Source organism: Mauremys mutica, chromosome 3 (genome assembly GCF_020497125.1).
Source record: "Mauremys mutica isolate MM-2020 ecotype Southern chromosome 3, ASM2049712v1, whole genome shotgun sequence".
Taxonomy (NCBI): Eukaryota; Metazoa; Chordata; order Testudines; family Geoemydidae; genus Mauremys; species Mauremys mutica.
This window is the reverse complement of record NC_059074.1, coordinates 64464066-64491696: the sequence shown is the minus strand read 5'-3', so window position 1 is coordinate 64491696 and position 27631 is coordinate 64464066. Positions and strand designations below refer to the sequence as shown.

General features: G+C 41.0%; 1 long non-coding RNA gene across 2 annotated transcripts; it reads right to left on the bottom strand.

Moving 5' to 3' along the window:
* On the bottom strand, positions 1-27609 carry LOC123367344. Of its 2 annotated transcripts, XR_006578418.1 has the most exons (5): positions 27313-27609; positions 10673-10707; positions 10068-10173; positions 6258-6378; positions 1-331 (listed from the first exon to the last, which is right to left on the bottom strand). It is a non-coding gene; the product is annotated as an uncharacterized LOC123367344 (long non-coding RNA). The 2 variants fall into 2 exon arrangements; XR_006578416.1 differs by lacking the exon at positions 27313-27609 and having other exon boundaries at positions 10673-10936.
* Positions 27610-27631: the final 22 nt, after the last annotated feature.

The window sequence follows — 27631 nt, the reverse complement described above, 5'->3', positions numbered from 1 at the left end:
TTGTTGCACCAAGACAAAACAATGTAACAAATACACTGAAATGGGAAAAATCCTTAAATATTTAACATGTAAATACTAAACTAGGCGACCTGCAGCAGGCTCCCAAGAAGTGAGTCCTTTGTCGTTAGGTTCTTGGCATTTCTGGGCCTTGACTGCAAAAACTCCTTCTCAACTGCCATCACCTCTTGGCTTTAAGCTGCATCTAGCTGGCTTTTATAGTCCTGCAGATTCCGAACAGATTGGTATCTACTCTCTCAGCATGTTTTTCTCACCAAAACTGCCAGGCTCTTTCTGATTTTTCTTTCTATCCTAGCTGGGCCGTTCTACCCACCTGCAATGAGTAAACAAAATTAGACACTATAATCAGAGTTCCTCTGGAGACTCTGTGGTAGCTGCATGACTTCCCAGAGATTGTCTGGCTGGGTACTGTAAATTCATTCTCTCTAGTAAACTGTCAGAAAGGACTGGAATGCTCCAGTGTCTTTTATTTTCTACTTTCGCCACTTAATGATGGGGCATGCGTCCAGTTACAAAGTTATACAGGGAAAAAAATAACTCATGGCAGTATTACCATGTAAATTGCATGGGGCATATTCTGCCTTTCACAGGGTAATTTCCATTAAAACAGGGGGTCTCTAACTGGGAGTCGTGAGCTGTCAGTTTCCACTCCCAACCCCCACTTCACCTCCAGCATTTATAATAGTGTTAAATATAAAAAAAGAGTGTTTTTAATTTATAAGGGAGGGTTGCATTCAGAGGCTTGCTGTGTGAAAGGGGTCACCAGTACAATAGTTTGAGAACCACTGCATTAAAATGAATCTCCTATATGACCATATTGTAAACATATTTTATCTCTTTATCTATAAATTGTCTGGAAAACCCTTAGCGCAGACACAGCAAGCTGCACTTCTTTGATGTTCAGCAGTCAAAGGTTCCTTATTCATGCTTGTAAAACAGCTGAAATGTTATATAATCCACATCATAGCCAGCTAGGGTGCTGGTCAATGTAAACCATTACAATCAATATTTAAACAAAATTGGGTCAAGTAACCAGCTGGTCAAAATGGCTATGGAAAAGAGAAACTAAGAAAGGAAGAGTTGTTCAGAAAGGGCAGGGTTGCCCAGAGGATTCAGGGGGCCTGGGGCAAAGCAATTTTGGGGGCCCCAACCATTAAAAAAAAGTTTCAATACTATAGAATACTATATTCTCATGGGGCCCCTGCAGGGCCCGGGGCCTGGGGCAAATTGCCCCACTTGCCCCCCCCTCCCCCGGGGCAGCCCTGAGAAAGAGAAATGTCAGGGATTGACTGATCTAATTAAGACCTTGCACTGAGTCCCGAAAAGCTACTAGGGTTTTGGTTATTGATGTAAGTGGTGGTACTAGCTTGTGTCTAATGAACAGTTGTGACAATATGAGAGCAGAGCTCAATGGGCTGAAAGAGATCCTGAGCAAAGCACAATATCCTAGTGCCAGTCATATATTTGCATAGATCGGTGAGTGTACTGAATGAGCACTCTGTCAGTGGCCACACTGATTCCTTTGGCATGCCCACAAGCAAACTGGGAAGTGGAAAGTGAAACCAGACAAAATTACGCGATGCCAAAATAGAAAGAAGCTCCTGCTTTGTGCTTTCATACCCTAGGATCTCTCCAGAGCTGTTCTGGAAATGCACATGAGAAGAGGCAGTCAGTGATTTTCAGATACCTGTCATATTTTCTCTAGCCCGTTTCTGTGGCAGGCACATTTTCTGTCATTAGCTGGTTTGCCAATAGCCAGCTTAACACTTCTAAGAGAGAGAATGCTGAACTGGAGCAACATATCCTGGAGCTGCAGGATGCCCTTCAGCATGACCCTGTTTGCATTGAGCTATTCCAGCAAAGTGTTGCTGCCTTACAGTCTCTTGCATTCATTATGTATCAATGGCAAACAAATAATAAAACAATTTTTATCTTACTGCTGACACAAATCTATAAGCTGCTGCATGCAATCAGTTCTCAGACTATGTGTCACCTGACAAAAGTTCCTCATAAACAGGGGCCGATTCAGGAACCTAACAGAGAGCCTGAAAGCATGGTATTGCTAAGCCACCATGTGGGTTTCTCAGACTAACTTTTCTCGGTTTACCAAGCCTTCTCAAATAACCTTTGGCTGCAAACTGAACATTTATAATGTGGGTGGCACAAAGGACAAACTTCATGGGAATGATTACCTACTTGCCAGGAATCCCAGGGACTGCACCTAATTTGCATTTTTAATTGCGTAGCCATTCCAAAACAAAGAAAGCAAACCAGAGTCAAAATAGGTTGCACCTTCCCTGAAAGGTAGATTTTAATAAGACTGAATATTTGTATCCGATTACCTTGATTCCCTGTCCCTAACTATGCAATGTCAGTCACTCCTGCAAAGAAAATCATTTTTTGACATGTAACCTGTCCTTCCCCTATTATGAGCTGCATTAATATCTTAAGGATAGTGAAGGTGGCCTTGCTGCATGTTACCAAAAAGCTGATTGTGTGGTATTCTCTAACCTTTGTGGAGGCAGGAGGTATCTGAAACGTCACAAGATTTCTAGCCCAATTTTACATACACAAGAAGCATATGAACTTTGGGGTACTTATCCAAACTGAACTTCCGAAGCTTAAGAGGTGTTGCTTTCAAATGCTGCCTCTTGGGATCATCACAAGCCCTATAGTGATATTAGGTCTTTTCCCCACAAACACAATTTACCCAGTGTTCTGTAATACAGGATAGTAGGTTTAATCCTTAAAACCCCTTTCGCTCAAGAATATCACATTTTAACACAAGCTGTCTGCTATGGATTTAAATATATTCTATGATCAACAGATTTTGAGGTGGTCTTGTTTATTACCACATACAACAATTCTGAGTATATCGCCATGTAAATTGCAGTTTTACATACAATGACAATAATTTGCCTTCAAAGAGTAAATAGCAGGGTACTTACAGAAGACCATGGCACTCAGCTATGTAGTCCCTGCTCAGCAAAACTCTCACTGATGTCAAAAGGGAGTTTTAAATGAAAAAGGATTTTAAGACTAAACCACAAATAAATAGATAATAGTTGCCTTTCATTTGTATGGAAGTTGTCTGACCATTGTAGAAATAAGAGTTAAGACTAAAATTAATAATAAATAGATCTATAAATTATAGTAATGATATACAGAAAAATACCAAGTGTCAAGATTTTCATTTCGAACACTATTGTTATTGTAGTGCTTTTACAATGGATTGGCCTGAAACTTGGCTATTGTGAGGGGAATGTGCTCGTTGAGGAAATTAGCTTTTAATCTTGTTTTGTTTGTTAAACTTGGCAATCATGGGAGTCTAAAAAGTTTTAATTAAAGTCAGTTGGGATATTAAGAGGCAAATAATAGGACAAGAAGTCAAACAAGCTGGAGGAGAGAAAACAGGAAGGCAAAGGGGAACTTTCAAACAGTTATGCTAGATGACTCTGACTGACATTAATGGGAGTCACATGAGCAGTGCTTTGAAAAAATGCAGGAGAGAAGAAAATACATCATTTAAAAAAATTCTGCAGACTTCCAAGCTAACCCGTTCATTTAGTGGAAAACAAGGAGGATGTGGGTTCTATGAAGTTGTTGGACAGTATCTCTGCTGTAATTTATTAAAAGGAAGGTTTATTTTACCTCAGTTATGTATGTTGTATGTTAAATATTGTGCCAATGTGTGGCTGTGCTTCTGAAACCATGCAGAAATCTCATGATTGTGTTGCACATTCAAAATGTAGCCCAGGTTTGCGGAAAAATTCATGGGCCTTTTGGCTGAATCTTAGCCTTGTTTCTAAGTAAACTTGAGGACTCAGACGAAAATTGGGATTTATGCCTAAACAAATCCTAAATACAAACTACAGTATAGGATTATGATCCCCTGTGAACCAAAATCAACGAGCATCACTGAGTTAGCAGAGCATTTGCTAAGTAAGTCTTGAATCAATTCAAACACATTACTCTTATTCCATAATATACAATGGATAAGATGTGTGAGAGAAGCAGGAGTAAAACCATGTCTCCATCACAAAGACTGTGGTTATCTACTCCATTAGAGGTCTTGCAAACAAGCTACTTAATCTCTCTGTCTTCCTAACATGTAAAATGAGCTTAATAATACAGATTTGGGGCCCAATCCTGTAAACCTTTATGGCGTGTTCTGAAGCCCTTTGACATCAATGGGTTGGGTGCTACCAAATCCACAGCCTTGAAAAATGGATCACAGACTGTGAAATCTGGTTTCCCCCATGTAAACTGGGGGAGGGGGGAGGGGCAGTGCTTCTGTGCTGCCTGCAGAGCTGGGTGGCCGGAAGGCATTGGCTGCTGGCCAGGCACCTAGCCCAGAAGGCAGCACCACCACCAGCAGCAGTGCAGAAGTAAGGGTGGCATGGTATGGTATTGCCACTCTTACCTTCTCTGCGCTGCTGGCATCAGCACTGCCTTCAGAACTGGGTTCTTAGCCAGCAGCTGCCACTCTCTGGCCACCAGCTCTGAACGGAGTGCAGAAGTAAGGGTGGCAATACCGCCACTCCCCTACAATAGCTTTGCGACTGCCCCTGGTGACCAACTTTTGGGTCAGGACCCCCACGGTTACAACATCATGAAATTTACGATTTTTAAAATGCTATGACTGTGAAATTTACCAAAATGGACCATGAGTTTGGTATGCCCCTATCAGTGGGATTCTAGGACTCCCTTTGAAGTTAATGGGACTATTCAAGTGAATGTGGCTTAGTCACAGGAGTAAGGGTTGAAGGACTACATTGCTAATTAGTCTAATTAGTCTGGGCACTCTGCATGTAGATCTGGGAATGACTCTGGTTTTATTCAACTTTTCAATTTACTCTGCATTACTAGACTAAACAGGCTGTTCTTGGAGCAAAGAAATGCCTAAAATTACAGTGTTTTTTACCTTTTCCATATTACTTGGCTTTGTTCATGCTCTAGTGTAGTGTCAATCTTGGAATCCAACCAAGCAAAAGTAGGTGTCCTACTTTTTGCTGCTGGAATTCTGGTCATACTGTGGCCACAGCTATACATTTAGCACCCAGAGCAATGTCTCAGTATTTATTTATACATTTATAGTATTTATTTCAATATTTTAAAAATTAAATTACAAGGCTAAAAAAGAAAAAGTTGATTTTCCCCCAAACATCAGCATAAAATGTTGGATAAAGAAAAGAGAGAATTATTCTGTATAGGATAAATTGAAAGCAAATAAAGAGTGAATCATAACATTATCAAAGCATGAATGCTTCCATATTTGGTGGTCTCTCTGCATGCAATAATATTAAAAAGAAAAATATGGGAGTTTGTCTGATTTTAAGAACAGGGTTGTTATTATCTGTGTTGCAAGTACAGCCACTCATTCTTGTGCCAATACATTTTTTTTCAAAACACTGTTTAGTACTAGAGTAATTATATGAAAAGGCAAATATTAATGCTTTTAGATAGATGGATCTGGTTGGTTAATAAGTTTCTGCTGTGCAAACATACATAGCCTTAATTTTTTTCCTTTCCTGTAAAGTAATGTAATAGGAGCTACCTGATCTAGTGGTACTGGGTAAAAGTAAACTGGTACCAAGCATTTACTGAGAATGCTGCTCCTAAAAAATCCTATCCCAGCATCTGGGATATGGCACTATCTATCTTGTAATCCTATAATCTGTCCTCACTCTGCTTCGGCAAGGCCAGTACATCTATTGGTTTTATGGTCTCCAATTAAAGAATACCAGAGGAAGTGAAGGAGGAGGGGCAGTTCTGTGGTTATGGCACATGATGGAGCGCAACAGACTTATGGACAGATCTTTAAAAGTATTTAAATGTCTTAAAATACAGATAGGTGCATAAGATTTTCCATTGTACTCAATGTGAGTTAGGCACCTGTGTGCTTTTGAAAATATTGTTAGGTGCCTATCTGCATCTCTAAACATTTAAATACCTTTTAAAAATCTGGTCCTTGATCTTTCTGTGTCTTACTTCCCTCCTCTGTAAACTGGGGGCAGAAATACTTACCTTCCTCACAAGTAGGGTGACCAGATGTCCCGATTTTATAGAGACAGTCCAGATATTTGGGGCTTTGTCTTCTATAGGAGCCTATTACCCCCCACCACCTGTCACGATTTTTCACACTTGCTGTCTGGTCACCCTACTCACAAGGGTGAATGAGGCTTAACTCATATTTTACCAAATTCTTTAATGAATATCCAGTCTCTGGCAGAACTGACCAGGGTTAAATAATCTGTCTCCAGAATGGCAAACATCTGCCCTTCTAAACTCTGGCGGGACTTAACCTCCAATCTTTCCCAGATTTCTATGCTGGCTCCAATTTCATGGGACGCTCGTACACTATAAGAAAACAAAGAAAGAGAATGGATGGTGCAGGCTACTGGCAAAGTTTTATACAGCTTTTCACTTCAAGTCCACAGCAGTAATGATGGCATGTTTTTACCATCAGATGGCTGGTTGGTGGCTTGGTAAAGAGGGACTTTTGATCTGTGAGTCTAGTTGCTACTAGAAAGGCGACAAAACTATCACAGCTGTTGACATTAATTGGCAACCTTGTGGGCAGTTTCAGAGGTAACTTTGACCATGCAACCGAATCATTCTCTTAATGTAGCAATTGTGTGGATTTATAGAATAAATGTTTTGCATTGAATCAGTTTCTTAATAGGGGAGGTCCAACCCAAAATCCTGGGTCAGAGAACCTCAGAGCTTTGGGGAGAACTGGGTCTTGATCCCAGCTTTGTGGCTTAGACTCATCTCTATAATATGTCGTTCAATCATTTTAGAACAGCTCTGTTTTAGAAACTGGGCTCAACTGCTTTAGAAGATTTTTTTTCAAAAACAAAATAAATATCCCTTAAAGCAGAGACTGTGTCCCTTGTAATGGTGAAAAGAGAGGACTTGGTTGTAATGGGAGTCTTTATTGAAGCTGCTGGACATACACACCCTCTGTAGCATCCTGGCCCTCTTCACAGGGGTGAATTTCATCAGGGCTGAGAACAGTAGCCTCTTCTGCACAGCTTCATGAATGAGAAGTTTGCCTAAATCCTGGCCTGGATTATGCAGTCATGGAATGGATTACTGACTACCCAAGTCAGTTTTTGTGTGTGTGTCTAAGAGCTGTTTGACAGAGTTATAAGCTCTGGGGATCAAGCCCAGCTCACTGCAGGCTCACTGCCTGATTATCGATCGATTGACTGAGGCATCATCCACAACACTAAGCGAATACACAACAGACAACACATTTGAATGATATTAGTTTAGCTTGGGCATATTATAAAACCAGGTTTTGGTCATCTGAAGTGTGCAATATTGCCCTGATGTAAACTTACATTTAAAAAAAAAAAGAGAAAAATCACAAAAACGTGGTATTGGGGTAAATTCTGTTAGAGAGGTTGCCGTTTCAATAGCTGACCCAAAAGCTCCATTTCTATTGAAAAGTTCTTAAAGTATTTAATCATTTTTGGTTAAAGTCTGAACCCATTTGACTTCTGTTTCAAAGCTTCCTTTTAGACAACAGTGTAATGCAGACAGATGATTCAACAACCTTCATTATGGCTGTCTCTGTTTGCCATCTAGTTTGATTTATGTGTTACCTCTTCCAGATTGTAGCCATATAGTTCCCCTCACACCCATATGCAAATTAGAGAAAATAGAAGGATGCAGTATGGTGTAGTGAGGCAGGATGTCAAGACACAGTAAACTTTTTAAAAACAACATCAAATGAAAGGCCTTAGCATAATGAAAAGGAATCTTGTGGTGACAGTAAAGGTTTCTGACATATGTCCTTTATCCATGTGAACAAAAATACTTAGTCTGAGAAGCCCATGGAGATCTGTGTGACCAGTTTCAAGATGGGGAAAAAATCCTTCCAGAAAATAAGCAAATAAGCTGTTTGCACTGTAACAAATGCCTACAGTACTGACATGAATTATGAAATTGCTGGCTGTGACTCATCAGCCTTAATAAACGGAATGAACTGGAAATGGAGCAAATCCTTTTTCTCGTAGGAAAACTGCTTGATTTTGCATTTTTCCTTAGAAAAAGGGCTTCTACTGAACAAACCTGTCTGTCATTGTATCGTTATCCAATGGAAAGGAGAGAGACATTCATTGTTAGGGAAAGAAGATGGGAGACTGGGGTTTTGTGAAACTTTGAGAACTTTGCAGAAAGCTTTAAAAGAACTGTGAGGTTTTTTTGTAAAATTTATTTGGATTTCCCCCCAAAATCTTAAATTTCAAATCTACATTTCTCTTCTCTGCCTGCAGAGAAGTATTCAGAAGACTGCAACAAAAAGCAAGGTTCCTCCCTCTTACTGATAGAGGACAGATGTCCATCATTCCTAAAATGATCATCTCATGTGGAGCCAATTGCTACCTTGTTGGCAAGTTTCAGCAGAGTGGCCAAGGACAGAGTAGTCTTTACTGTGATGGGGTGTACAAACACCTCACTGGCTGAGGGAAGGGGGAAGGGTTAATGGTTTGCTGCACCTCGCCCCCAAAATGGGCTATAGCTGGCTCTGCCTTTTAGCATGTGGCGATTAAGATACTGCAATGGTAAAATTCAGATGAGTTTACCAGGAGATCTGGTGCCCACAGCCACGAGTGCTGTCCTGTAGATGCCATCTCAAAGGCCCTGTGCTAAAGTGACCCAGCCTACACTGCGGGTTACACACTGACTTTCCCCAACTCAGCATGCTGCTCCTGAGTCAGCCAGCTGAGTCAGGGATAACTTATGAAACAAGAATCTCTCCATCCTCCTCAGGGCTGAGTGCACTGCACTGACAGCCATGTCAGTCTATTCTAGTGCAGAAAGTGAAGTGATATTTATTTAAAAGACTGACCTAAAAACTCCAGTTGAGATGATGCTGTTTTCAAGGCTGTCCTGGTTCAGAGGAAAAAAGGAGCCAGGGATGCACATTCACATTGTTAGGGTAATTATCAGATTGAAATGGCCATTTGCTTTTCTGTGGTCTGATTGTTGTATTTTTCATTTTTCCCCTTACAAAACAGCAGCAGCAAAAGATGAGTTCAATTCCAAGAGCACAGTTATATGTCTTCATACTATTTATGGTGTGCATAGTGGAAAACAAATACATCACTCGCTAATGCTAACATTTGTCTGGCCTCAAAGTACAGATAGTAGATAGAGTGGGTGGACCTCACCAGTATGACAGAACACAAATTATAGAAGAATTACTAAGAAAGTCACAGAAGAGCAAGGGAGTGAATAAATATGGTCAAAAAAATATACCTTCTTCCCTGTTACTGATTCCACATAGCCCAAACCTGGTTGTACTTATCAGTAGCAATAAGCCTTTTCAGAGCACATTGAGAGATGTGTTTTAGTTCAAAAAAGTCATTCACTGATGACTTCCAATGCATCAGAATAATTCTGTTCATGACCATAAAGGTCTATCAGTCTAGGGCAACACCAGCAAGCTAGTCTTCATTAATCCAAGTATACGGAGCAAGTTCAGTACTGGGAGAAAACCAAAAACCAAGCTGTTACTTATTCTGAACCATTAGTGTGTAATTTTAAGGCCACATGAAGTCATCGATTTTCAAGCTGGTCTCCTCTTTGAATTTAACACTGGCAGCACAGAGGGCAAGGGGCAACACTAGAAAAGACAAAGGTAGATAGGGCCTGACCTGAAGCCCATTGAAGCAAACAGAAAGTCTCCTATTGATGGATTTTGGATCAGGTCCATAAATAGCAAGGAACAGATACAAATACAGAATATTCTGTATAGGTACTTGCCATCTTATATCTTGGGTTTTGGGGAAATCATCTCTTAAATTGCAGCACCGGAAAAGCACTTGTATATCACAACAGTTGCAAACTGTGTGTGTGGAGGAGAAAGAGGCAGGGGCTGAGGCATATGACTTATTTGTTCCCAAAAGAAAGACTTACACTAAAATAAACGTTTTCAATAGAGTCATCCAATATTCGCTATCTTTTTGCTGAAGCAGAATATGGAGCGCCTCCATGAAAGGGCCTGGAGGTTAAATCAACTATTCTTAGTCAAATACCTAGGAATTAAACCTTCCGGTTGCTTCTGCACACAGAAAATCTGTCCTTCAGTTTTCCCTTGGGTTTAATACCTCATGCCAGATGATTTCTTTGCACTTTGTACTTCTAAAAAAAAACAAGCAAATAAAAAAAAAGATTATTGAATGTTAGATGTGCAGTTTTGCTAGGACTCATGTAGCTTGCTCAGCTCTACAAATTAGTTTTCCAGAATAGTTTCTGAGATACAAAGTAACATTCACGTTGATATATGAGCCTCCAGTACAGCAGTGTGCACCCAGAATGGCTTGTGACACAGCTTTTTTAAAAAGTCATGTTTTGAAACGTATTTTTATTTGCTACATTCATGGAGGAAGATATTCAGCTTAACATTTGGTGCCTGGCAATGGGACACCTAGAAAGCAGGTTCTGTTTCTAAAGAAATGATGGGAGTAGACTTCTGCTTTACATCTGGACCTTACTTTAAACTAGTTGATACTGGGCTTTTGTTTAATTTTCATTAAATTTCAAATATTACAAGGATTGCTTTAAAATTATTTTTGTACGGAAAGGTGAGCAGTTTGGATGATTTATTCTAAAAGTTTCTTTTTACCAACATGTAGCTTACCTGTAGCATATGGCCCAGATAATTTCATAGGTAACCTGGAAGGAGAGAAATAGTTTTCACAATCCAAGTGCACAATGGTGAAGAATGATATACACTTCGGGCTGTACTCATATCAATGGCAGGACTCCCAATCCATCCCTAATTTGAAGCCAATTCTCCATAGTGCTGAGCACTTCTGTGCAGGATTTGGTCTTTGAAGAGGTGAAGCTCCAACATATCAAATCAAACGAAGATCTTCAGGACCAGAGAAGAGCACTTCTGGGTTTCCCACACAACCTGTGTTATGCTAACATGAACGCTCCCCTGCAATGTTTGCAGACAGATGTTCAAAGTTTGAAAAAAAATTTACTTTAGCACACAAAGTACCATAACTTTTGAAAACAGTGCTAGTTCCTGACTTCTGAGTTCACTAAATAATCAAGGACAAAGAGATGAATGGGTTAAAGAGAGGGAAGAACAAAATGGAAAAATATATAGCCAATGCCAACCAAACCCACAAATGTAATGCCTCCTGTGTAATAATAATAATTTTAAAAAAGCCGGGAGAGAGGGAGAGCTGCAGTGGTAACAGCAGGGACAAGGCATTCCCTTTAATTGCAGTTTGTGACTGTGTATGAACTCAAACCACCCTAAAAAGGTTCAGTCTTCAGGAGGTCCAACTTAGCCATAATCTCTTCCTGCCCATAGTCTTCAGGATGTGACCTTTTTATTTCCTGTTGGCTTGTTTCTAGATTCTGGGGGGAGGTACAGGGGAGCATTCTCCCCTCACACTCTGAACACACTGTGCTGGGCAAGGGTCTCTGCACTCAAGGGAATGCAATGGCTGCTTCTTCTACACACCCTGAGGGACAAATGACTTCAGAAGAGGAGGTGGGACTGGGTTTTTTTGCACCAGCCAGCAGAGTTGGCAGACCACAGAGAGGGTACCAGGCTATACCATCCTAAAGGATGATGCTGGTTGCAGGCTCTGCTGGAGTAGCACACCTCTGCATACAGACCTTGCAGGCCACAGCCTTAAAAGCACAATCCAGCCCTGAAAACTGAGACTGCCTGTGTCCAAGGGACAGATTTCCAAAGGGATTTAGCTGCTTAGTGGGACTTTCAAATGTGTCTTAACCGGTTAGGCCCTAACTCTCATTGATTTCAACTGAAATCAATGGGAGTTAGTTGCCTCCTAACTCACTTCAGCACATTTGAAAATCCCTCGACACCTATCTTGATCTTTAGGTGCCTAAATATCTTTGAAAATCTGGCCCTAAGGCTTCAATCCTCAGGTGTTTCTAACTCCCTGATTCTGGAGTTGGCGAGGAGCTGGCTTGGCTCTTGGCATAATTTAGAGTAGCCCCGAGGCTCCTATCACTATGCTGCAATGGAACATCCTCAAGCTGGCAGTCGCTGGAGTGCAGCAGTGCCCCAGCCATGTATCCATCTGCTCTGGCAAGTCTCCTACTTTGGAGCTGCAGGATTGGTATAGGAACTGGCTATACTGGCCCCTCACTAAGAGAGGACTCCCTCATAATTTTCTTTTAAATACATGTCTTTGCTTGTGAAAGTTGGCAGCTGGAGGACACGGGAAACTGAACACCTCTTTCCGCCTGCAGATTCGATCACAAGTAACAAGGAGAACAGGTCCTTAAAGGATAGGTGCAGCTCAGCTCTCCTGCTTCTGGGTCTTGGCCCCTTTAAGACTAAGGATTCTGGGATTTTTAATCTCTCTACTCTTCCTCCACCACTTCTCTCCAATGGATTATGTGAGGCTAGGCAATTGATCCCTCTGTGGAGGATAAGAACATAAGAACGGCCGTACCGGGTCAGACCAAAGGTCCATCAAGCCCAGTATCTGTCTACCAATAGTGGCCAATGGCAGGTGCCCCAGAGGGAGTGAACCTAACAGGCAATGATCAAGTGATCTCTCTCCTGCCATCCATCTCCATCCTCTGACGAACAGAGGCTAGAGACACCATTCCTTACCCATCCTGGCTAATAGCCATTTATGGACTTAACCACCATGAATTTATCCAGTTTTAAACACCGTTATAGTGCGCTGCGTGAAGAAGAACTTCCTTTTGTTGGGTGGGGCTACCAACAAGTGACGGATTTGCCTTTGCCTTAAAGAGAGACCAAAGTGGAGACCAAAAACTGGAGTGCTGGGCCATGCATGCTCTTAAAGAGCCAGCTTGCCATGCTGCAGTACTTCAGAGACATCTCTCACAGGGATCTCTTGTTCTAGGGGGACCACCTTTTGGGTGAAAGGATAGTTAAATTTCCAAGCCATTTAAATCCTTGGCTTCTCTGCTGATACTGCCAACAAGGTAACAACTGTGATGTGATGTAGTTTCCCTGCAATCTGATCTCCTCTCCACTAGTTACTACACTGAGATGAGACCACCAGTTCATTTCACACAGGCCACTGACTAGCTCATCATATGATAACATGTTTCAGGCGTTTAGCTGGATTACATCCTCAAATCTGTATCAGAGGGGTAGCTGTGTTAGTCTGGATCTGTAAAAGCAGCAAAGAATCCTGTGGCGTCTTGCATCCGACGAAGTGGGTATTCACCCATGAAAGCTCATGCTCCAAAACGTCTGTTAGTCTATAAGGTGCCACAGGATTCAAATCTGTAGTAACACACTCACCATGTCTGTTACTATTCCCAGGAGAGAGAGAGAGAGTGTGTAATTTTTTTTTGGAGGGGGTGGGAAGGTAAGCCATTCATTTTTGCAAACCCAACTGTTTATAAGTCAGTAGAAATACTGAGCGCAAGACTCAAAGTAAACAAACTGTGCTTTAAATTGTGCTTATCATCATCTCTTGTCAGAGCGGAGGTGTACTTGTTTACTTACTGTGAGTGTTACTGTGCTTTTAAAAATGTTTTGACTCACAGCAGCAACAGATTACAAAAATTTAAATGTTATTTGCCAGAGAAGTGCCATTCACACTCAGAGCGTGACAGAAATAACCCAAAAAATGGTAGATTCTCGAAGGTCAGAACTTCCCTACGGGACCAAATCAAGTGTATTTTTAGGTTTTATAATACTTAATGGTATCAGTTTGTAAGTGTAGAAATTTAGTTCCTACCATGTTGGTTTAGAAGGTTGATTAATTCAATAAAACTCAACAAGATCTTTTCCCATGCACAATCCTTTCTATCAATACAGTATTTTTGCTCATGATAAAGTCCCTATAAAACAGATTGAGGTTAGATTTTTTTTTCTGCTGCTGAATCATCTGCCCATTTGGAAATATTGAACTAATGAGAATACCAGTAAACTTGAGTTCTGTTTTATAGATATATTCATTCTTCCCACCACACATGCATACAATTTTGATATATGAAAGCAATACCAGCCATGAGATGAAAACTGTCTATGAGGAACTATTCATCATGTTGGCTGTTTGCCTGTAGTCATGGTTATTTTGATTAATGTTGCTAGAAGTCCCAAGGATTAGAGAAGTTTAAAAGATTTTTCAGTTTCATTAAACCCTTTTTGCCAAATATATTTTGATCATCTAGTTCTTCCTAAAACCTTAACAAAGATGATGAAGTTTTCTAGAGGTATGTTCAAAGGAGAATGTCTCAGTTTGGAAAAGTTATACACAATATTCATGATGTGTGCCATTCACATAGAGACAGGTCCTCACCTGGTTTAAATGAGCATAGCTCTGCTGATTTCAATGGGGCTGTGCAAACTTACATCAGTATATGTAATAACACAGTTGGACGGGCTCTGTGCTCTTTTGCAGCGGAGAGTTGAGATCATTTCAGGAGAATGGGGCTTGAAAATAGATCTCAGTTAAGTGTAATGGCAGCAGGTAGGAAAGATGGGGACATAATGGGCAGAGCTCCTGAAGAGAGAATGACCTCCTTGACCATTATAGGAGATATGTTCTGGGTTCCTTAGCAAGCAAAGTTGGGAATCTGGCCAGTTGCTTCAAGAAGGCTTTGAAGATGGAAGGGATAATAAAAATTAAAACCATGAGGAAAATCTTTGCATTTCCAAATGGATAATGTAGAAGTAACCATTTACCCTGGAAATAAAAACACCATGAAAGGTTCTGATGCCTATTCACAGCTTAAATACAACCATTTCCCAACTATTTAGTAATGGGTGTATCTCAATGGAAGTCTTTGACACCAGTACTCCATAATCTGTGCTGGTTACCTGTTGGGCTCTGAGTGTGGTTTAGGGTTTCTGACCCATAAAAGACTTTGGACCTACCTATTTGAAAATTGGCCTCGTTCCCTGTGCTACACTGAAATAGATGAGTGGAAGCATTTCTTGATCTTGATTCCCCTAACTATAACAGAGAAGAGGCAGAGAATGGGATATAATTTTGGGGACGAAATCAGAGACTTGTGGGAGAAAGCAGGAATAACTTCTCTGGCAGGTTGGTGGTGGCTGCTTTTTGTTGTGGAGGGGAGGTGGAGTTTCCAAATGGCTGCCTTTAAGCTGCTCAGACTTTAGAGGTAGCCACAACAGAAATGGGTTAGTAGGCAAAATGTTGGTGAGGTGCTCAAAGGTGAAAAATAAATACAATGGTTCTGCACTGCTTACATGGACAATACCATCCTATGTGTCTACAATTGTAAATAGAAAACACTTGACCAGCAGCTGTCACTAGTACTCCAGCTACAAGTATATCTACATACACACACTTCATGGTTTTAGCCATCTGATACACTGCAGAGCAATATATGTCCTGCATAGACACACATAGATGTGTACATTTTAAGTACTAAAAAAATCCTGCTGAACCAATTTGAGAAAACCTGATGTAGAAAACAAATGAAAGAAAGACAAGTGGAGAAATAAATGGTAGCTGGAGACAAAAGAAAATCTTTCAGAAAGCTTTGGAAATGTGTGTGGAAAATCTGATTTGGTTGATTTTCTTTGTTTCTGTTCTTTCTTAAATGAACTGTATTCAATGTTAAGCTGATCATGCAAGATATATGCAGAGAAGTGAGGGTTCCAATACACTGGTGAGAATGGAAGCATGATTCCTATAATACCTAGTGCCTGTCAGGTCTTAAGGTCATGAAAAAACAGAGTTTATGTAACAAAGGCGTAGAGAAAGGATAGGAAAACTTGATGCGTTTGAATGTCAAAGGCTAGAGATATTGAAAGCTTAGATGTTGCAATTGTTTGTTTTGGAAAGTACAAAGTCTTGAGTCTAGAGAAAACCTTAAAGATTATCTCTCTCTGAAATAAAAAGTATTTTCTTACCCCTTGACATTATTATAACAATGTGATCATTAAATGATGTATTCTGTAATTAGAGTTTGACCTAAACTCCTAAATAGAGCTATTATTTCCAATGACCTTGTTCTTCATTACGTTTTACAGGTCAGCAGTGAACTAATAGGCAGCTTCCTGCTAATTAATCCTATTTAGCTAAAGAACTGTTAGCCTGCATTATCTTATCTCTGTTAAAAGGAAGTTTTTTCAGGCTTGGCACCAGATTACTACAATGAATGACAACTCCCCATCCCCCTAACACTGCATTGATGTGAAGGCAGAAGAGTAGAAAACCAGCTGAAGTACACCAATGCCATCTTTTCCATCAGAGAGCTCCTTAACACGCTGAACTGTCACAGTCATTCCAATACCCTGGCGGCTTTGCACTCACCCTAAATACAGCTGGTCAGGCTGGAAATGTCATTGTGATTGGACTTGCCAGAGCCAAGGGGTCATTTCAAAAGACCAGCTAGTGCTGAAGACTCCAAGCAGGTACATTTGCAGATGGCAGAGCTGGATGAAACTAATTGCTTATTTTTGTATATAGTGCTCATTTTTACTTCTATTAGTTCCCTAACAGAATTGAAATCCAATGTGAGGCAAGGAGGAGCCTCTAGCAGGAGAGTACTTACTAGATTTAATGGCTTGCTCTAATTATGGAGTCTCATTGGCCACTCCTTTACAACAAGTTTTGAAATTATTGGTGTTACATCAGTGCAATGGAGTTGGGGGGAAAAGAAGTCATAGTACTCACTTTCTAGATCAGGTGGTAGAAATGCAATGGGACAGGAAGCACTTGTCAATGCAATGTGGCGTGTGGGATATATAAGTTTCTGATTTTTGTTTGCCTTTCACTAGCCAGCAAACCTTCTCTTTTGTTCTAGTATGACCTCAGGTAAGTCTGTAACATGCAGGATGTACCTGAAGACAGAACATATATTAGGTCAGAGGAAAGAGATGTTTATAAAGGACCTCTATTTCTATTGATGCTTAAGCGTCAAAAGTTAATTAAGAAGTTATGTCTATGAAAAGTCAGTATTTAAAAGGCTAATTATCTAGTGTCTGTTTTCAAAGGCCCCCAAAGAAACTATTGTGTTGGTGAAATAAATCATGCTTTTGGTTTTGCCAGGGGAGCATGGGCACCACTGTGTGCATTTCACCTGAGCTAGCTGAAATAGTCCCTCTGTGCTGTACATACATCACTCTGTATAGTGCTTTGGGATTTATAGCTGTTTTCTGAGTGTGTTTGTTTGTGTCTCCAGCGCCTGGTGCAATTTATAGCACTATTCCTCCTCCCCCCAGTCACACTGGTTAATTTTTACAGTGAAGGCCTGAGAGATGCTGCTTCCGTCACTAGCTGCAGGGTGAGTACAGTAGTGGCAGCTGATGAAAGGAAGCTTGCTCATTATATCAAGGGTGAGGAGGGCAGGAACAAGGAAGGCAGCATAGATTAAAGAGTTATGTCAAATCACCTACTTAGAATGTTCAGAAGCCTGAGTCTCTGTTCTAGGGTGTTGAGCCCTCTTGGTATAATGGTTGCCATTAAAGAATAAATATTTGTGGTGTATATATCTCCCTATAATTAGAATAGGAAATGTCTCTTGTGGTTCAGATACTGTGATAAACTTTTTAATGGTGATCACTGTGATTGTACCTGCCATTGCAAATAGGATGGTGCAAAAGAAATAGTCTTCATACTGGCATACATGGGGATCTCTGCCACCAAAAGAAGCAGGATGAAGGGAAACCAGGCAGTTATTAAGCAGGAAAAAAGTAAATTGGGGCATCATCTCCAGTAAAAGGCCCAACATCTGCTTTTCTTCATCAGCTCCTCATGCCATGACAGTGTTGTGTAATTTTACCCATACATAAAGACAAGTCCCTTAATTGTGTAGTTAAGCAGGATGAATAAGCTAATGATTCTTTTGATGTGAAGTTAAGCATAGCAAAAGTCTGTTTGTAAAATGACACATTAAATTATAGGTTCCTTGTGATTCATTATTAACATTATTTAAAGTATTCAAATGTAGCATAAAGAGCAGCATTTCACTGGCAGAGGAGACAAATTATAAGATGAACAATAAGTCTCTCTCTTTACCTTTTAAATTAAAATTGGACTGAAGAACTGTAGGAAGTCCCATTTTATTATAGAAGGATAAAACCACTTATACCAGGAAAAGAGCCAAAAGAATAAAAATCAGAGAGGCATGAAGAAATGTGAGCAATCTCCACTACCATGTGACTTTAATTTGCCTGGCCTATGTTTAAGGATTGCAATGTGGTCCTGATTAGTAGAGACAGAGGAATTATGTACCACACTTAAGAACCGTGTGGAGTGTGTCTAGAGATGAAAAGGAAGAGTCAAGTTGTTCTGGAAAGACTAAGGAATAATCTGAGGAGAGAATGGTTTCCACATTTAAAATGGTGCGCTAGGGAAGGAAGAATGTATGTTCTTCGGGCTTTGGAGCCTTGCTTTCCTGCTCTAATTGTTGGGGAAAGCTCTCTAAAGCTGCTTTCTTAATCAGTTCCTTAGCTAAAAACACTGAAATTAAAAAACAATACATTTGGTAAAATAAATAAATAAACTTACTAAAGAAATTACCAGCAATTACATGTTGTGAGGAAGTTACCTCCCCACCCAATTACAGCACTGCACAATTGGCTAGATACATTTCCCCCACCCTCTGCTTTTTCTAGGCCACTGCTGGATACCAGTTTGTTGGCCCACGGGTTTGATATGGCATCATCATGTGTCATAGTATAATATATGCCATATTTCTTTTTTAATCTCAAGAGACTGAGGCCAGGTATATGCCCTGTGATTACTAGGGTTGCATGAGGAACAAAATCTGAAGTGATTTACACACACACCTCTCTCTTTTTGGCAAGCTTTTCAATGTTTTTAAAATACAATCTCAGTTTTTGTATTATTGAACATGTATATTGTAACAGTGCTTAGAGGCTTTGAGGCCCCAATGTGCTAGGCATTGTATAAACAAGCAATTAACTTTTGTGATGCCCAATAAAAATATCCTTTTATTCGCTAACATGCCCCCTTTTTCATGCTTGGATATTTTAACTTGACTGCAGAGAAAGCAATAAGGTCACTTCTGCACAGTAAACTTCTTCAGTAGGCTTTTGCTGAACAATCTGTTTTGGAACTCTTGTGCGTCTAAATGATGCATAAAACCTCCAAGCCTTTAGTCACTAAAGGCACAAGTTAATCTTAATTTTGTTCTTCATTTCACAAACCAGCAATAGTCTCATGCCTGGTAAAGTGGGATGATCTGGTTTAATGGTTCTTTGGCAGCTGTGACACAGAGACAAGAGGAAATGGATAGCTGATCTCTGGCACATGTAGCTTTTTGGAACAGGGCCATAACTTCCTAATACCAAATGGGTTTGGGATTACAGTTTATGAGAATCAAAATGGTTAAATCACATCTAGTCTGTTTTTGACGCATTACTTCAATTTGATCTTCAGTACTGAGTAATGCTGACTAAACCTACTTTTTGTGAGTTCACCGGGTGTCAAAGGACATTTGAGACCATAGGGCTTTAGCTGGTGAACATATAAGCAATCAGAGAAAGCTACTGTAAGTAACTATAAGCATTATGAGGACCCTTGAAGTGCCTCCCTTCCCCCCCAACCACGTGGCCTTTGGGAAAGGACCCAGCAATTTCTCAGAGCAATTAAGTGCAATAAAATATACTGTGGATACTTATCATCCTAAAATGATAGACATGTATAACCCGTTTCAAGTGAAAGCACCGTGTTGTGTAATTAGCACAAAAGAATAATGCAGATCTCCTTCCGTGTTGTGAAATACCCATTTAGATGGCTGGTGGGAGGTCCAGGAGCAGCAGCTGGCATGGGAAGTCTTTTCAGGAGAGGTCGCAAAGAGCCAAGCGGTACCATGGAGGCACCAGGCCTCTTCACAGATTGTTCTGCACTCCAGTGGATCCCCTGTGATAACTGGGGGCTGAACCCTCCTTCTGCATGGAGGACAAATTCTGCACCGCCCCAGGGAGGGAATCTAATGGAGTTTGCTGATACCTATCTAGATTCTTCTGCATACGGTGTGTCCTGAGGCAAATTCCTCTATTACTCTAGTGCCAGTGAGAGCAGAATTTGGCAGGTGCAGTATAGCTGATGGCTTTCCTTGAAAAGCTACATTAGGACACAATGTCTTATGAGCATTATATTATTTGTAATTTGAACTGAAAATGAAACAAATCATTATATTATTATACTGATGTCTGAGAATCCTTGGGAGTTAGTTCTGAGAGGCAAGATTGATTCCCCATAAGAGAAGTAGGAGGAGGTGGAGTAACAGTATTGATCTACTTTATTGTATTCTTCAGGTTTCATCCCTTTACCTGACAGAACTATGGCCTTTGTGGCTGCAATTTCAGGTATTATAGAAATGGGCTGAAGGGGAAGCAGTATTCAGAGCTGAATTCAGATTAAGTTTAGGCTAGGACTCAGGACAGGATTAAGTTTAGGACAGTGTTAGATTAGGAGTCAAGGCTGAACTAAAGTTCAAGTTCAGTGCTGAAATTTCACAAACATTGCTCAACAGTTTGACTCAGAATTATGTGTGGTGTAAACCATGGGAGATCAGCTGTTGTTACAAGATTTCCATGGGGAACATCCAAGTCAGATCTGGAAAAAGGCCCTTCCCAGTTTGGCTCCAGCTCAGAATTGAAACCATACATTGGATTTAGATTTTGGGATTGAGGTCTGAGACACCATGACTGATCCCTCAAGTTTGAAGATAGATAGAAAAGTATGGAGCCAAGGTCCTAGTTGGGGTCCACCTCTAACATATTTGTGGAAATAAAGTGGGAAATAATAAATAAAAACATTCTGATTTTTAAAAAAGCATTATACAAAATCAGTGTAGCCAATATTAAATAGATTTAAAAGCTATTAGATCTCAGAAGATAAATCTCAGAAGGTAATTCTAGCCATGGAATTATTACTTTATGGAGGTGCTTCTAGTGGGGTCCCATAAGAATCTGTTCTTGATCCAATATTATGCAATATCTTTATTAATTATCTGGAAGAAAATATAAAATAACTGCTGGTAAAATGTAAAGGTGACACAAAAATTCGTGGAGTGGTAAATAATGGTGGAGAGAGGTCAGTCATGCTTACCAATCTGAATTGCTCGGTAAGGTGGGCTCATTTGAACAACACAGTCAAATGTAAGGTTTGATATCTAGAAATGAATAATGTAAGTCATACTTATAAGATGGGGGACAACTGCGTCCTGTAATGCAGTGACACTGAAAAGGGTGGTGGGGTCATGGAAGATATGAATATGAACTCACAGTGCAAAGCTATAGTGAAGAGGGAAAATTCAATCCATGGATGCATAAGTGGGGTGATATCAAGGACTAGGGAGATGGTTCTACGTCTTTATATGGAATTACTGGAATACTATGTACAGTTTTGGTCTCCAACTTCAAAAAGGAAACTGAAAAAATGGAAAGGTTCAGAAAAGAGCTACAAGAATGATGTGAGGTCTGGAAAACATGCCTTATGGTGAAAGACTAAAGAAGTTCAATCTATTAAGTTTATTTAAGAGAAGGTAAAGAGGTGACTTGATCAAAACCTGTACGTTCCTAAATGGGAAGAGATTTCTGATAGTAGAGGAGTTTTTAATCTAACAGAATAAAATACAACAAAATCCATGGTTGGAAGGTGAAACGAGATATATTCAGACAGGAAATAATAATAATAACAACAATAAATAATGAATTAATACCTAGCTCTTATATAGGATTTTTCATCAGTAGATCTCAAAGCGCTTTACAAAGATCATTATCCCAATTTTACAGATGGGGAAACTGAGACACAGAGTGTGAAATTGACTTGCCCAGTGTCACCCAGCAGGCCACCGCTTGAAGCTATTAAGTCAAGACTGGATGTTTTACTAAAAGATATGCTCTAGCTCAGTCCGAAGTTATTGGGCTTGATGCAGGAATTATTGAGTGAAATTCTATGGCCTGTGTTATGAGGAGGTCAAACTAGATTATGATGATGGTCTCTTATGACCTTAAAAATGTATTAATCCATGAATTTGTTTTTGTTTGAATGAACAGTAAACCCAGTTTCGTTGTCAGATTACATGATGTATTTTTACCCTAGTTACACTAGCTAGTTCAGGGTTCCAAAACAAGACAGCTTGCTTAGATCTTAAATTGATGGGTTTCTGCAGTTCTGCTGGTTTAAAAGCAGAACAACACTTAGATATACTGGAGTATTCCCATATGAGCTTACTGCATTGTAGGATAAACAAAAGATGGAAAAATAAAATCTGCAAATACCCTGTCAGATGCATATGGAGCTACGTAAAAGTATGACTCATGAAACATTGCAACTCTGTCTTCTTATGTGGGTAGAACTGAAATATTAAACTCTGTCACATACACATGGAAAATGTAGTCTTAAGGAAAGTCCTCCCCCAATTATTGAGTTTGAATTTTAGGACAGTTTATTTTACGCACACTCAAGTGATGCAGTGACTTTTTTTTTTAGGTAGTAGATTACATGGGAATCCATCATATTATAGGACCTAAAGAGTTTTTATTCCTTTATGGCTTCTCTGCACTCCTGTCAACTGAGATTAGCTTAGAGAGCAACATGAGCATCCCCATCCTTTAGTCCAGTGAACAATCTCATCAAATAAAATAGGAATAAGTCCCATAAAAAGTCCTGATAAGTTCAAGTGTCAGTGGGCGCTCAGTGGAGAATGAAATATTCTCAAACCTCCTACCTAATGTATAGGGGCCTACCAAATTCATGGTCCATTTTGGTCAATTTCACAGTCATAGGATTTAAAAAATCATGAATTTCATGATTTCAGCTATTTAAATCTGAAATGTCATGGTGTTGTGGGGGGGTTGCAGTACAGCTATCCTTACTTCTGTGCTGCTGCAGGAGGTGGGCAGATGGAGAGTGGTGGCTGCCGACCAGGAGCCCAGCTCTGAAGGCAGAGCCACCTCCTGTAGCAGCACAGACGTAAGGATGGCATGGCCTGGTATGGCCACACTTACTTCTGCGCTGCTGCCTGCAGAGCTGGGCCCTCAGTCAGCAGACACCACTCTCTGGCTGTCCAGGTCTAAAGGCAGCAGCGCAGAAGTAGGGATGGCATGATATGGTATTGCCACCCTTACTTCTGCACTTCTGCTGGCGGGGTGCTGCCTTCAGAGCTGGGTGCTCAGCCAACATTCGCCGCTCTCCAGCCACCCAGCTCTGAAGGCAGCGCAGAAGTGAGGGTGGCAATACCATAAGCCCCTTAAAATAACCTTGCACCCCCTCTGCAACTCCCTTTTGGGTCAGGACTCCCAATATGAGAAACCCTGATCTTTCCCGTGAAATTTGTATAGTATTGGTAAAAGCACACGAAAGACCAGATTTCGTAGGGGGAAACCAGATTTCATGGTCTGTGACTTTTTTCACCGCCGTGAATTTGGTAGGGCCCTACTAATGTATTTACTACAAGGAAATTGTGTTACATTCCAGCAAAAAATATTAAGAGGCTTTAAGATGTCTAGTGCATAGCCATGTTTCCCTAGATATCTAGCAGACAGAAAATATTATAAGCACAATATTTTGGCCAACATGTGAGTTGAAATGTTGTTCTTACTGCCACTGTTTCTCATATGAAGTAAACCAATACAACAATCTATGCTAATGTATTGTATATTCATCCATCTGAAAACTGCACCTCTTGATGCACATCCTGGTACAGTTTATTGCTATTAGCGTAGGGAGCATATAGTCTCAATTTCATTTTTTTTAAACAAATTTTTTTAAAAAGAAAAAAAATGTGTGTGCGCACATCCTCTTTCCACTATGAAAAACAGTACTTAGTAAAAGGATAAGAAGAAAGGGGGAAAAGGGGGCTGGGGAGAGGTACTAAAAAACACCTTTTCCTTACAGCTGTGAATGTATTTAGTGTTTTATTCTCTAACTCTTTCTATCAATTTTAGGGTTCCCTATACTACTTTTCCGCTCCTTCTATCCTTGGTAAGAGAGAAGGTTATTAGCCTTATTATTTATTAGTAATGTTAATATTTATTATTATTTGTATTACATTAGCACCTGGAGACCCCGAACAGATCAGGGCGCCATTGTGCTAGGCACTGTAAAGACATATAGTAAAGACAGTCTTTGTCCTGAAGAGAGAACTTATTCTTATTTCAGACAAGATGTAACAGGTGGGTTAAACAAAGAGGACACAGGCGTGGGGCAGGAGTTGATACAAACATATTAAATCAGATATAATCTGGAAAAAAATTGTGAATTCTAAAATTAAGGAGAGAGAATTTTATTAACTTCCTCCATCTTTTACATAATGGTGCAGAGTGAAAAGTTCACAGCAAAGACTCTCTATATAAATATACACATGTGTAAAAATGATATTTTTATTATTTGTATTGTGATAGCACACAAAGAACCCAATGAACACTGGGGCCTAATTGTGCCAGGCACTGTACAGACACACAGAAAACATGGCACCTGCCCTCAAGAACTTACAATCCAAATACCTCTTCATGCTACCAGCGGTTCTCAAACTGTGGGTCAGGACCCCAAAGTGGGTCGTGACCCCGTTTTAATGGGATCACCAGCACTGGCGTTAGATTTGCTGGGGCCTGGGCTTTGGCCCACCCACCCAGGGCTGAGGCCCTCAAGCTTTGCCACCCCCCACCTGGGGCTTGCTTCGGCTTTGGCACCTCTCCCCTGCCCACCAGGGGCGGTGGGGCTCATGTGGGCTCAGGCTTCAGTCCCCCGTCCCGGGGTCAGGAAGTAATTTTTGTTGAGAAGCAGGTTGCAGTGCAATAAAGTCTGAGAACCCCTGTGCTAGACAAATAATGTATTTGAATAGTATATTAGCCTCATATTGTACTTCTCTAATACACTGATAAAATACTCTCAACTGGATTATTGTCCACATTGACTGATTTAAAAAAACCACCTTCTTCAGGTAAATGTATCTGTAATTAAAATGATAGAGATGTATGCTCCTGACTTAAATTACTGTTCATAATAATTGTGATGTTAGCAATGTCAGTCATAACTGAGATGACCTATGTAACCTATGCAAATGTTTCCAAATTTCCAGCAATATAATTAGCCTAAATTAAGTTAATCGTCACTATTCTTGACCATTTCAGCTCATTTAAAGAAACATAATAGAATGCAGTTTCACAAACTGTATATTATCTAATTGCAAATATTAGAGATTTTAACGGATATTTTTCCATGCTAATGCTTATACATACTCATGTATATATACACTTCTAGGCTTGGTTGCTCATTCAGTTTGGACAGGGCTATAACAGCATACATACTGAAGCAGCCCAGTAGTCCCATCTTGCTCAGTATCCTGCCTTTAGAAGTGGCCTATTTCAGATTCTTTGGGGGGTGGAAAACAATGAACCACACATCTACTAGCCATCTTTAGAATACTATAGGGAGAGAGATGTGAAAAGAATTTCTTACTGATCCAAATAGTGCTCAATTTGTACCCTGAAGCATGAAGGTGTCCCCTTGTAATATTTTTTAAACAACTATAACTGCAAACGTTATTCTTCTGTGTATAAACAGCTAATGTTTTCCCCATTGTTTCGAGTGAATGAGGGAATAAACTGCAGGTACCATACAATAAGAAAGGCATTATGAACTAAGGGCATTGACAAGCATTGGACTATAACAAATAAAAAGCATTTAAATGGAAGCCCCCTTAATAATATTCACCTTTTCTTGAAATAACAGCAATATGTTTAAACTTTTACAACCAATTTTTATTTTATTTCGCAGTACTGCTGTTGGCCATGTAAAATCTTTCAACTTCTTTCAAATTCCATAATCAAGTAAAAAAAAAATCTGAGCAGACTGACCACAGTTTCTCTAAATTACCAGACGTGCTGGGAATAATCCAGCAGGCCCTTTTCAAATGCGACCCTGGTACAGAAATTATTCCATATATAGTTTTGGAAAGTGAATTTGCAATTACACAGAGACCATATACACTTGCATAAGCATGCACACATAGGTAAGCTATACTGAATATAGGGGGAGGGATAACTCAGTAGTTTGAGCTTTAGCCTGCTAAACTCAGAATTGTGAGTTTAATCCTTGAGGGGGCCACTTAGGGATCGGGGGCAAGATCAGTACTTGGTCCTGCTAGTGAAGGCAGGGGGCTGGACTCAATGACCTTTCAAAGTCCCTTCCAGTTCTAGGAGATAGGATATCTCCATTAATTAATTAAAAAATATGGTATGTTCTCAGCCTATTTTGTGCTCGAAAAGGTGGGATTGGGTTGAGCTAGAAGTACTTCCTTACCACAGGCCAGAAGAGCTGGTTCCCTTCTGGGAGTAGAGGTTGGCAGTTTGACTCTGTCTGTAAAAATGTCCTACATAAGCCTAGAACTCTGAGGAATGGTATATGAAATTAAACTGGTATTTCTACTGAGGTCTGTCTGTAGGACATACAGTGAAAGACACTGAGAGTTTCAGAAGTGTGCAGGAGGTAGACCTGGGGTTTGGAGCTAACCAATTTAAGAAGGGGGGTACTATTTGCAAAAAATGGGACCCAGATCCAGGTTAGGATTTCTGCTACCCCCACCACCAAAAAAAACAACAAAACAAAACAAAAAAAACCCAAACAAACTAAGGTTGGATCCAGGGTTTGGCTACATCTCACCCTACTATCTCATTCCATGCACGCTTCTGTAACGGTGATTAGAAATGTCAGCGAGCCAGAAGTGTGGTCTGTTAGGGTTAATGCTAATGCCCTACTTGGGTCCACCAAGCTACAAAATCTATGGCGCTTTGTTGAAAATAAATGTCGTTTTGTGACAAGTGAGTATAAATGTGAGGCGGCTAGTTCCCCTTTGCGGCTCCCCTCCCCCAGCACCTGGCCCAGCAGCAGCCAGGAAAAGGAGCTGCAGGCAGACGCGTTCTCCTCAGGGGCCAAGCACGATGCCCTGTAGCGGGGATAACAATGTCGCGTTTGCTGAGCAGGGCTCGTCCCGGGTGCCTGGGAGAGAAAGGCGTTCTCAGGGACCCGGGGTGTGGGTGCACGGTGCCCAGCGGCCGGCAGGGGGAGGCATTGCCACACAGCTGGGCCCCCGCTGTCCCGGGCGAGAGCGGAAGGGATGGGGGTTACTGCCGCTGGCCTTTCCCATTTGCCTCGATCGGCTCGTCTCCCTCTGCCCCTTGGAGGGCTCGGACGGGTGTTAATAAGCTCCCCACCCACTGTTCTATGGAAGGGCCTGCACATCTGGGGCGGCCCAGAGTGCAATCAGTATGGCAGCAAAGGCGGGCTTGTGTGCGTGGCTTTGTTCTCCGCGGCAAAGGGCTTACAGACTAATGGGATTCCTCACCTCTGCACGGAGCTCTCCTTCCCCAGGGAGGGGCCCCAGAAACAGTGGGTGCGTGTCTGGTGGGGAAGGGGGGGGGGGGAACAGCCCCTATCCCCGGCCATCACTGTTCGTAGCGTTCGCTAGGATAACTGGCCACGGGCCGCCCCATCTCCTCGCCTCTTCTGAAGCCTTAAAGCAGAGCAGCCGGGAGCCACCGCACTCTGCTGAAGGCGGAAACCCTTCAGCGTGCATGGAGAAGCCGCGCTGTGCGATCTTTCGCCCGGGGCTGAGCGGCTGCAAATAGCCGGCCCTTCGGTGCGCCGGTGTCCCCACCCCCGCC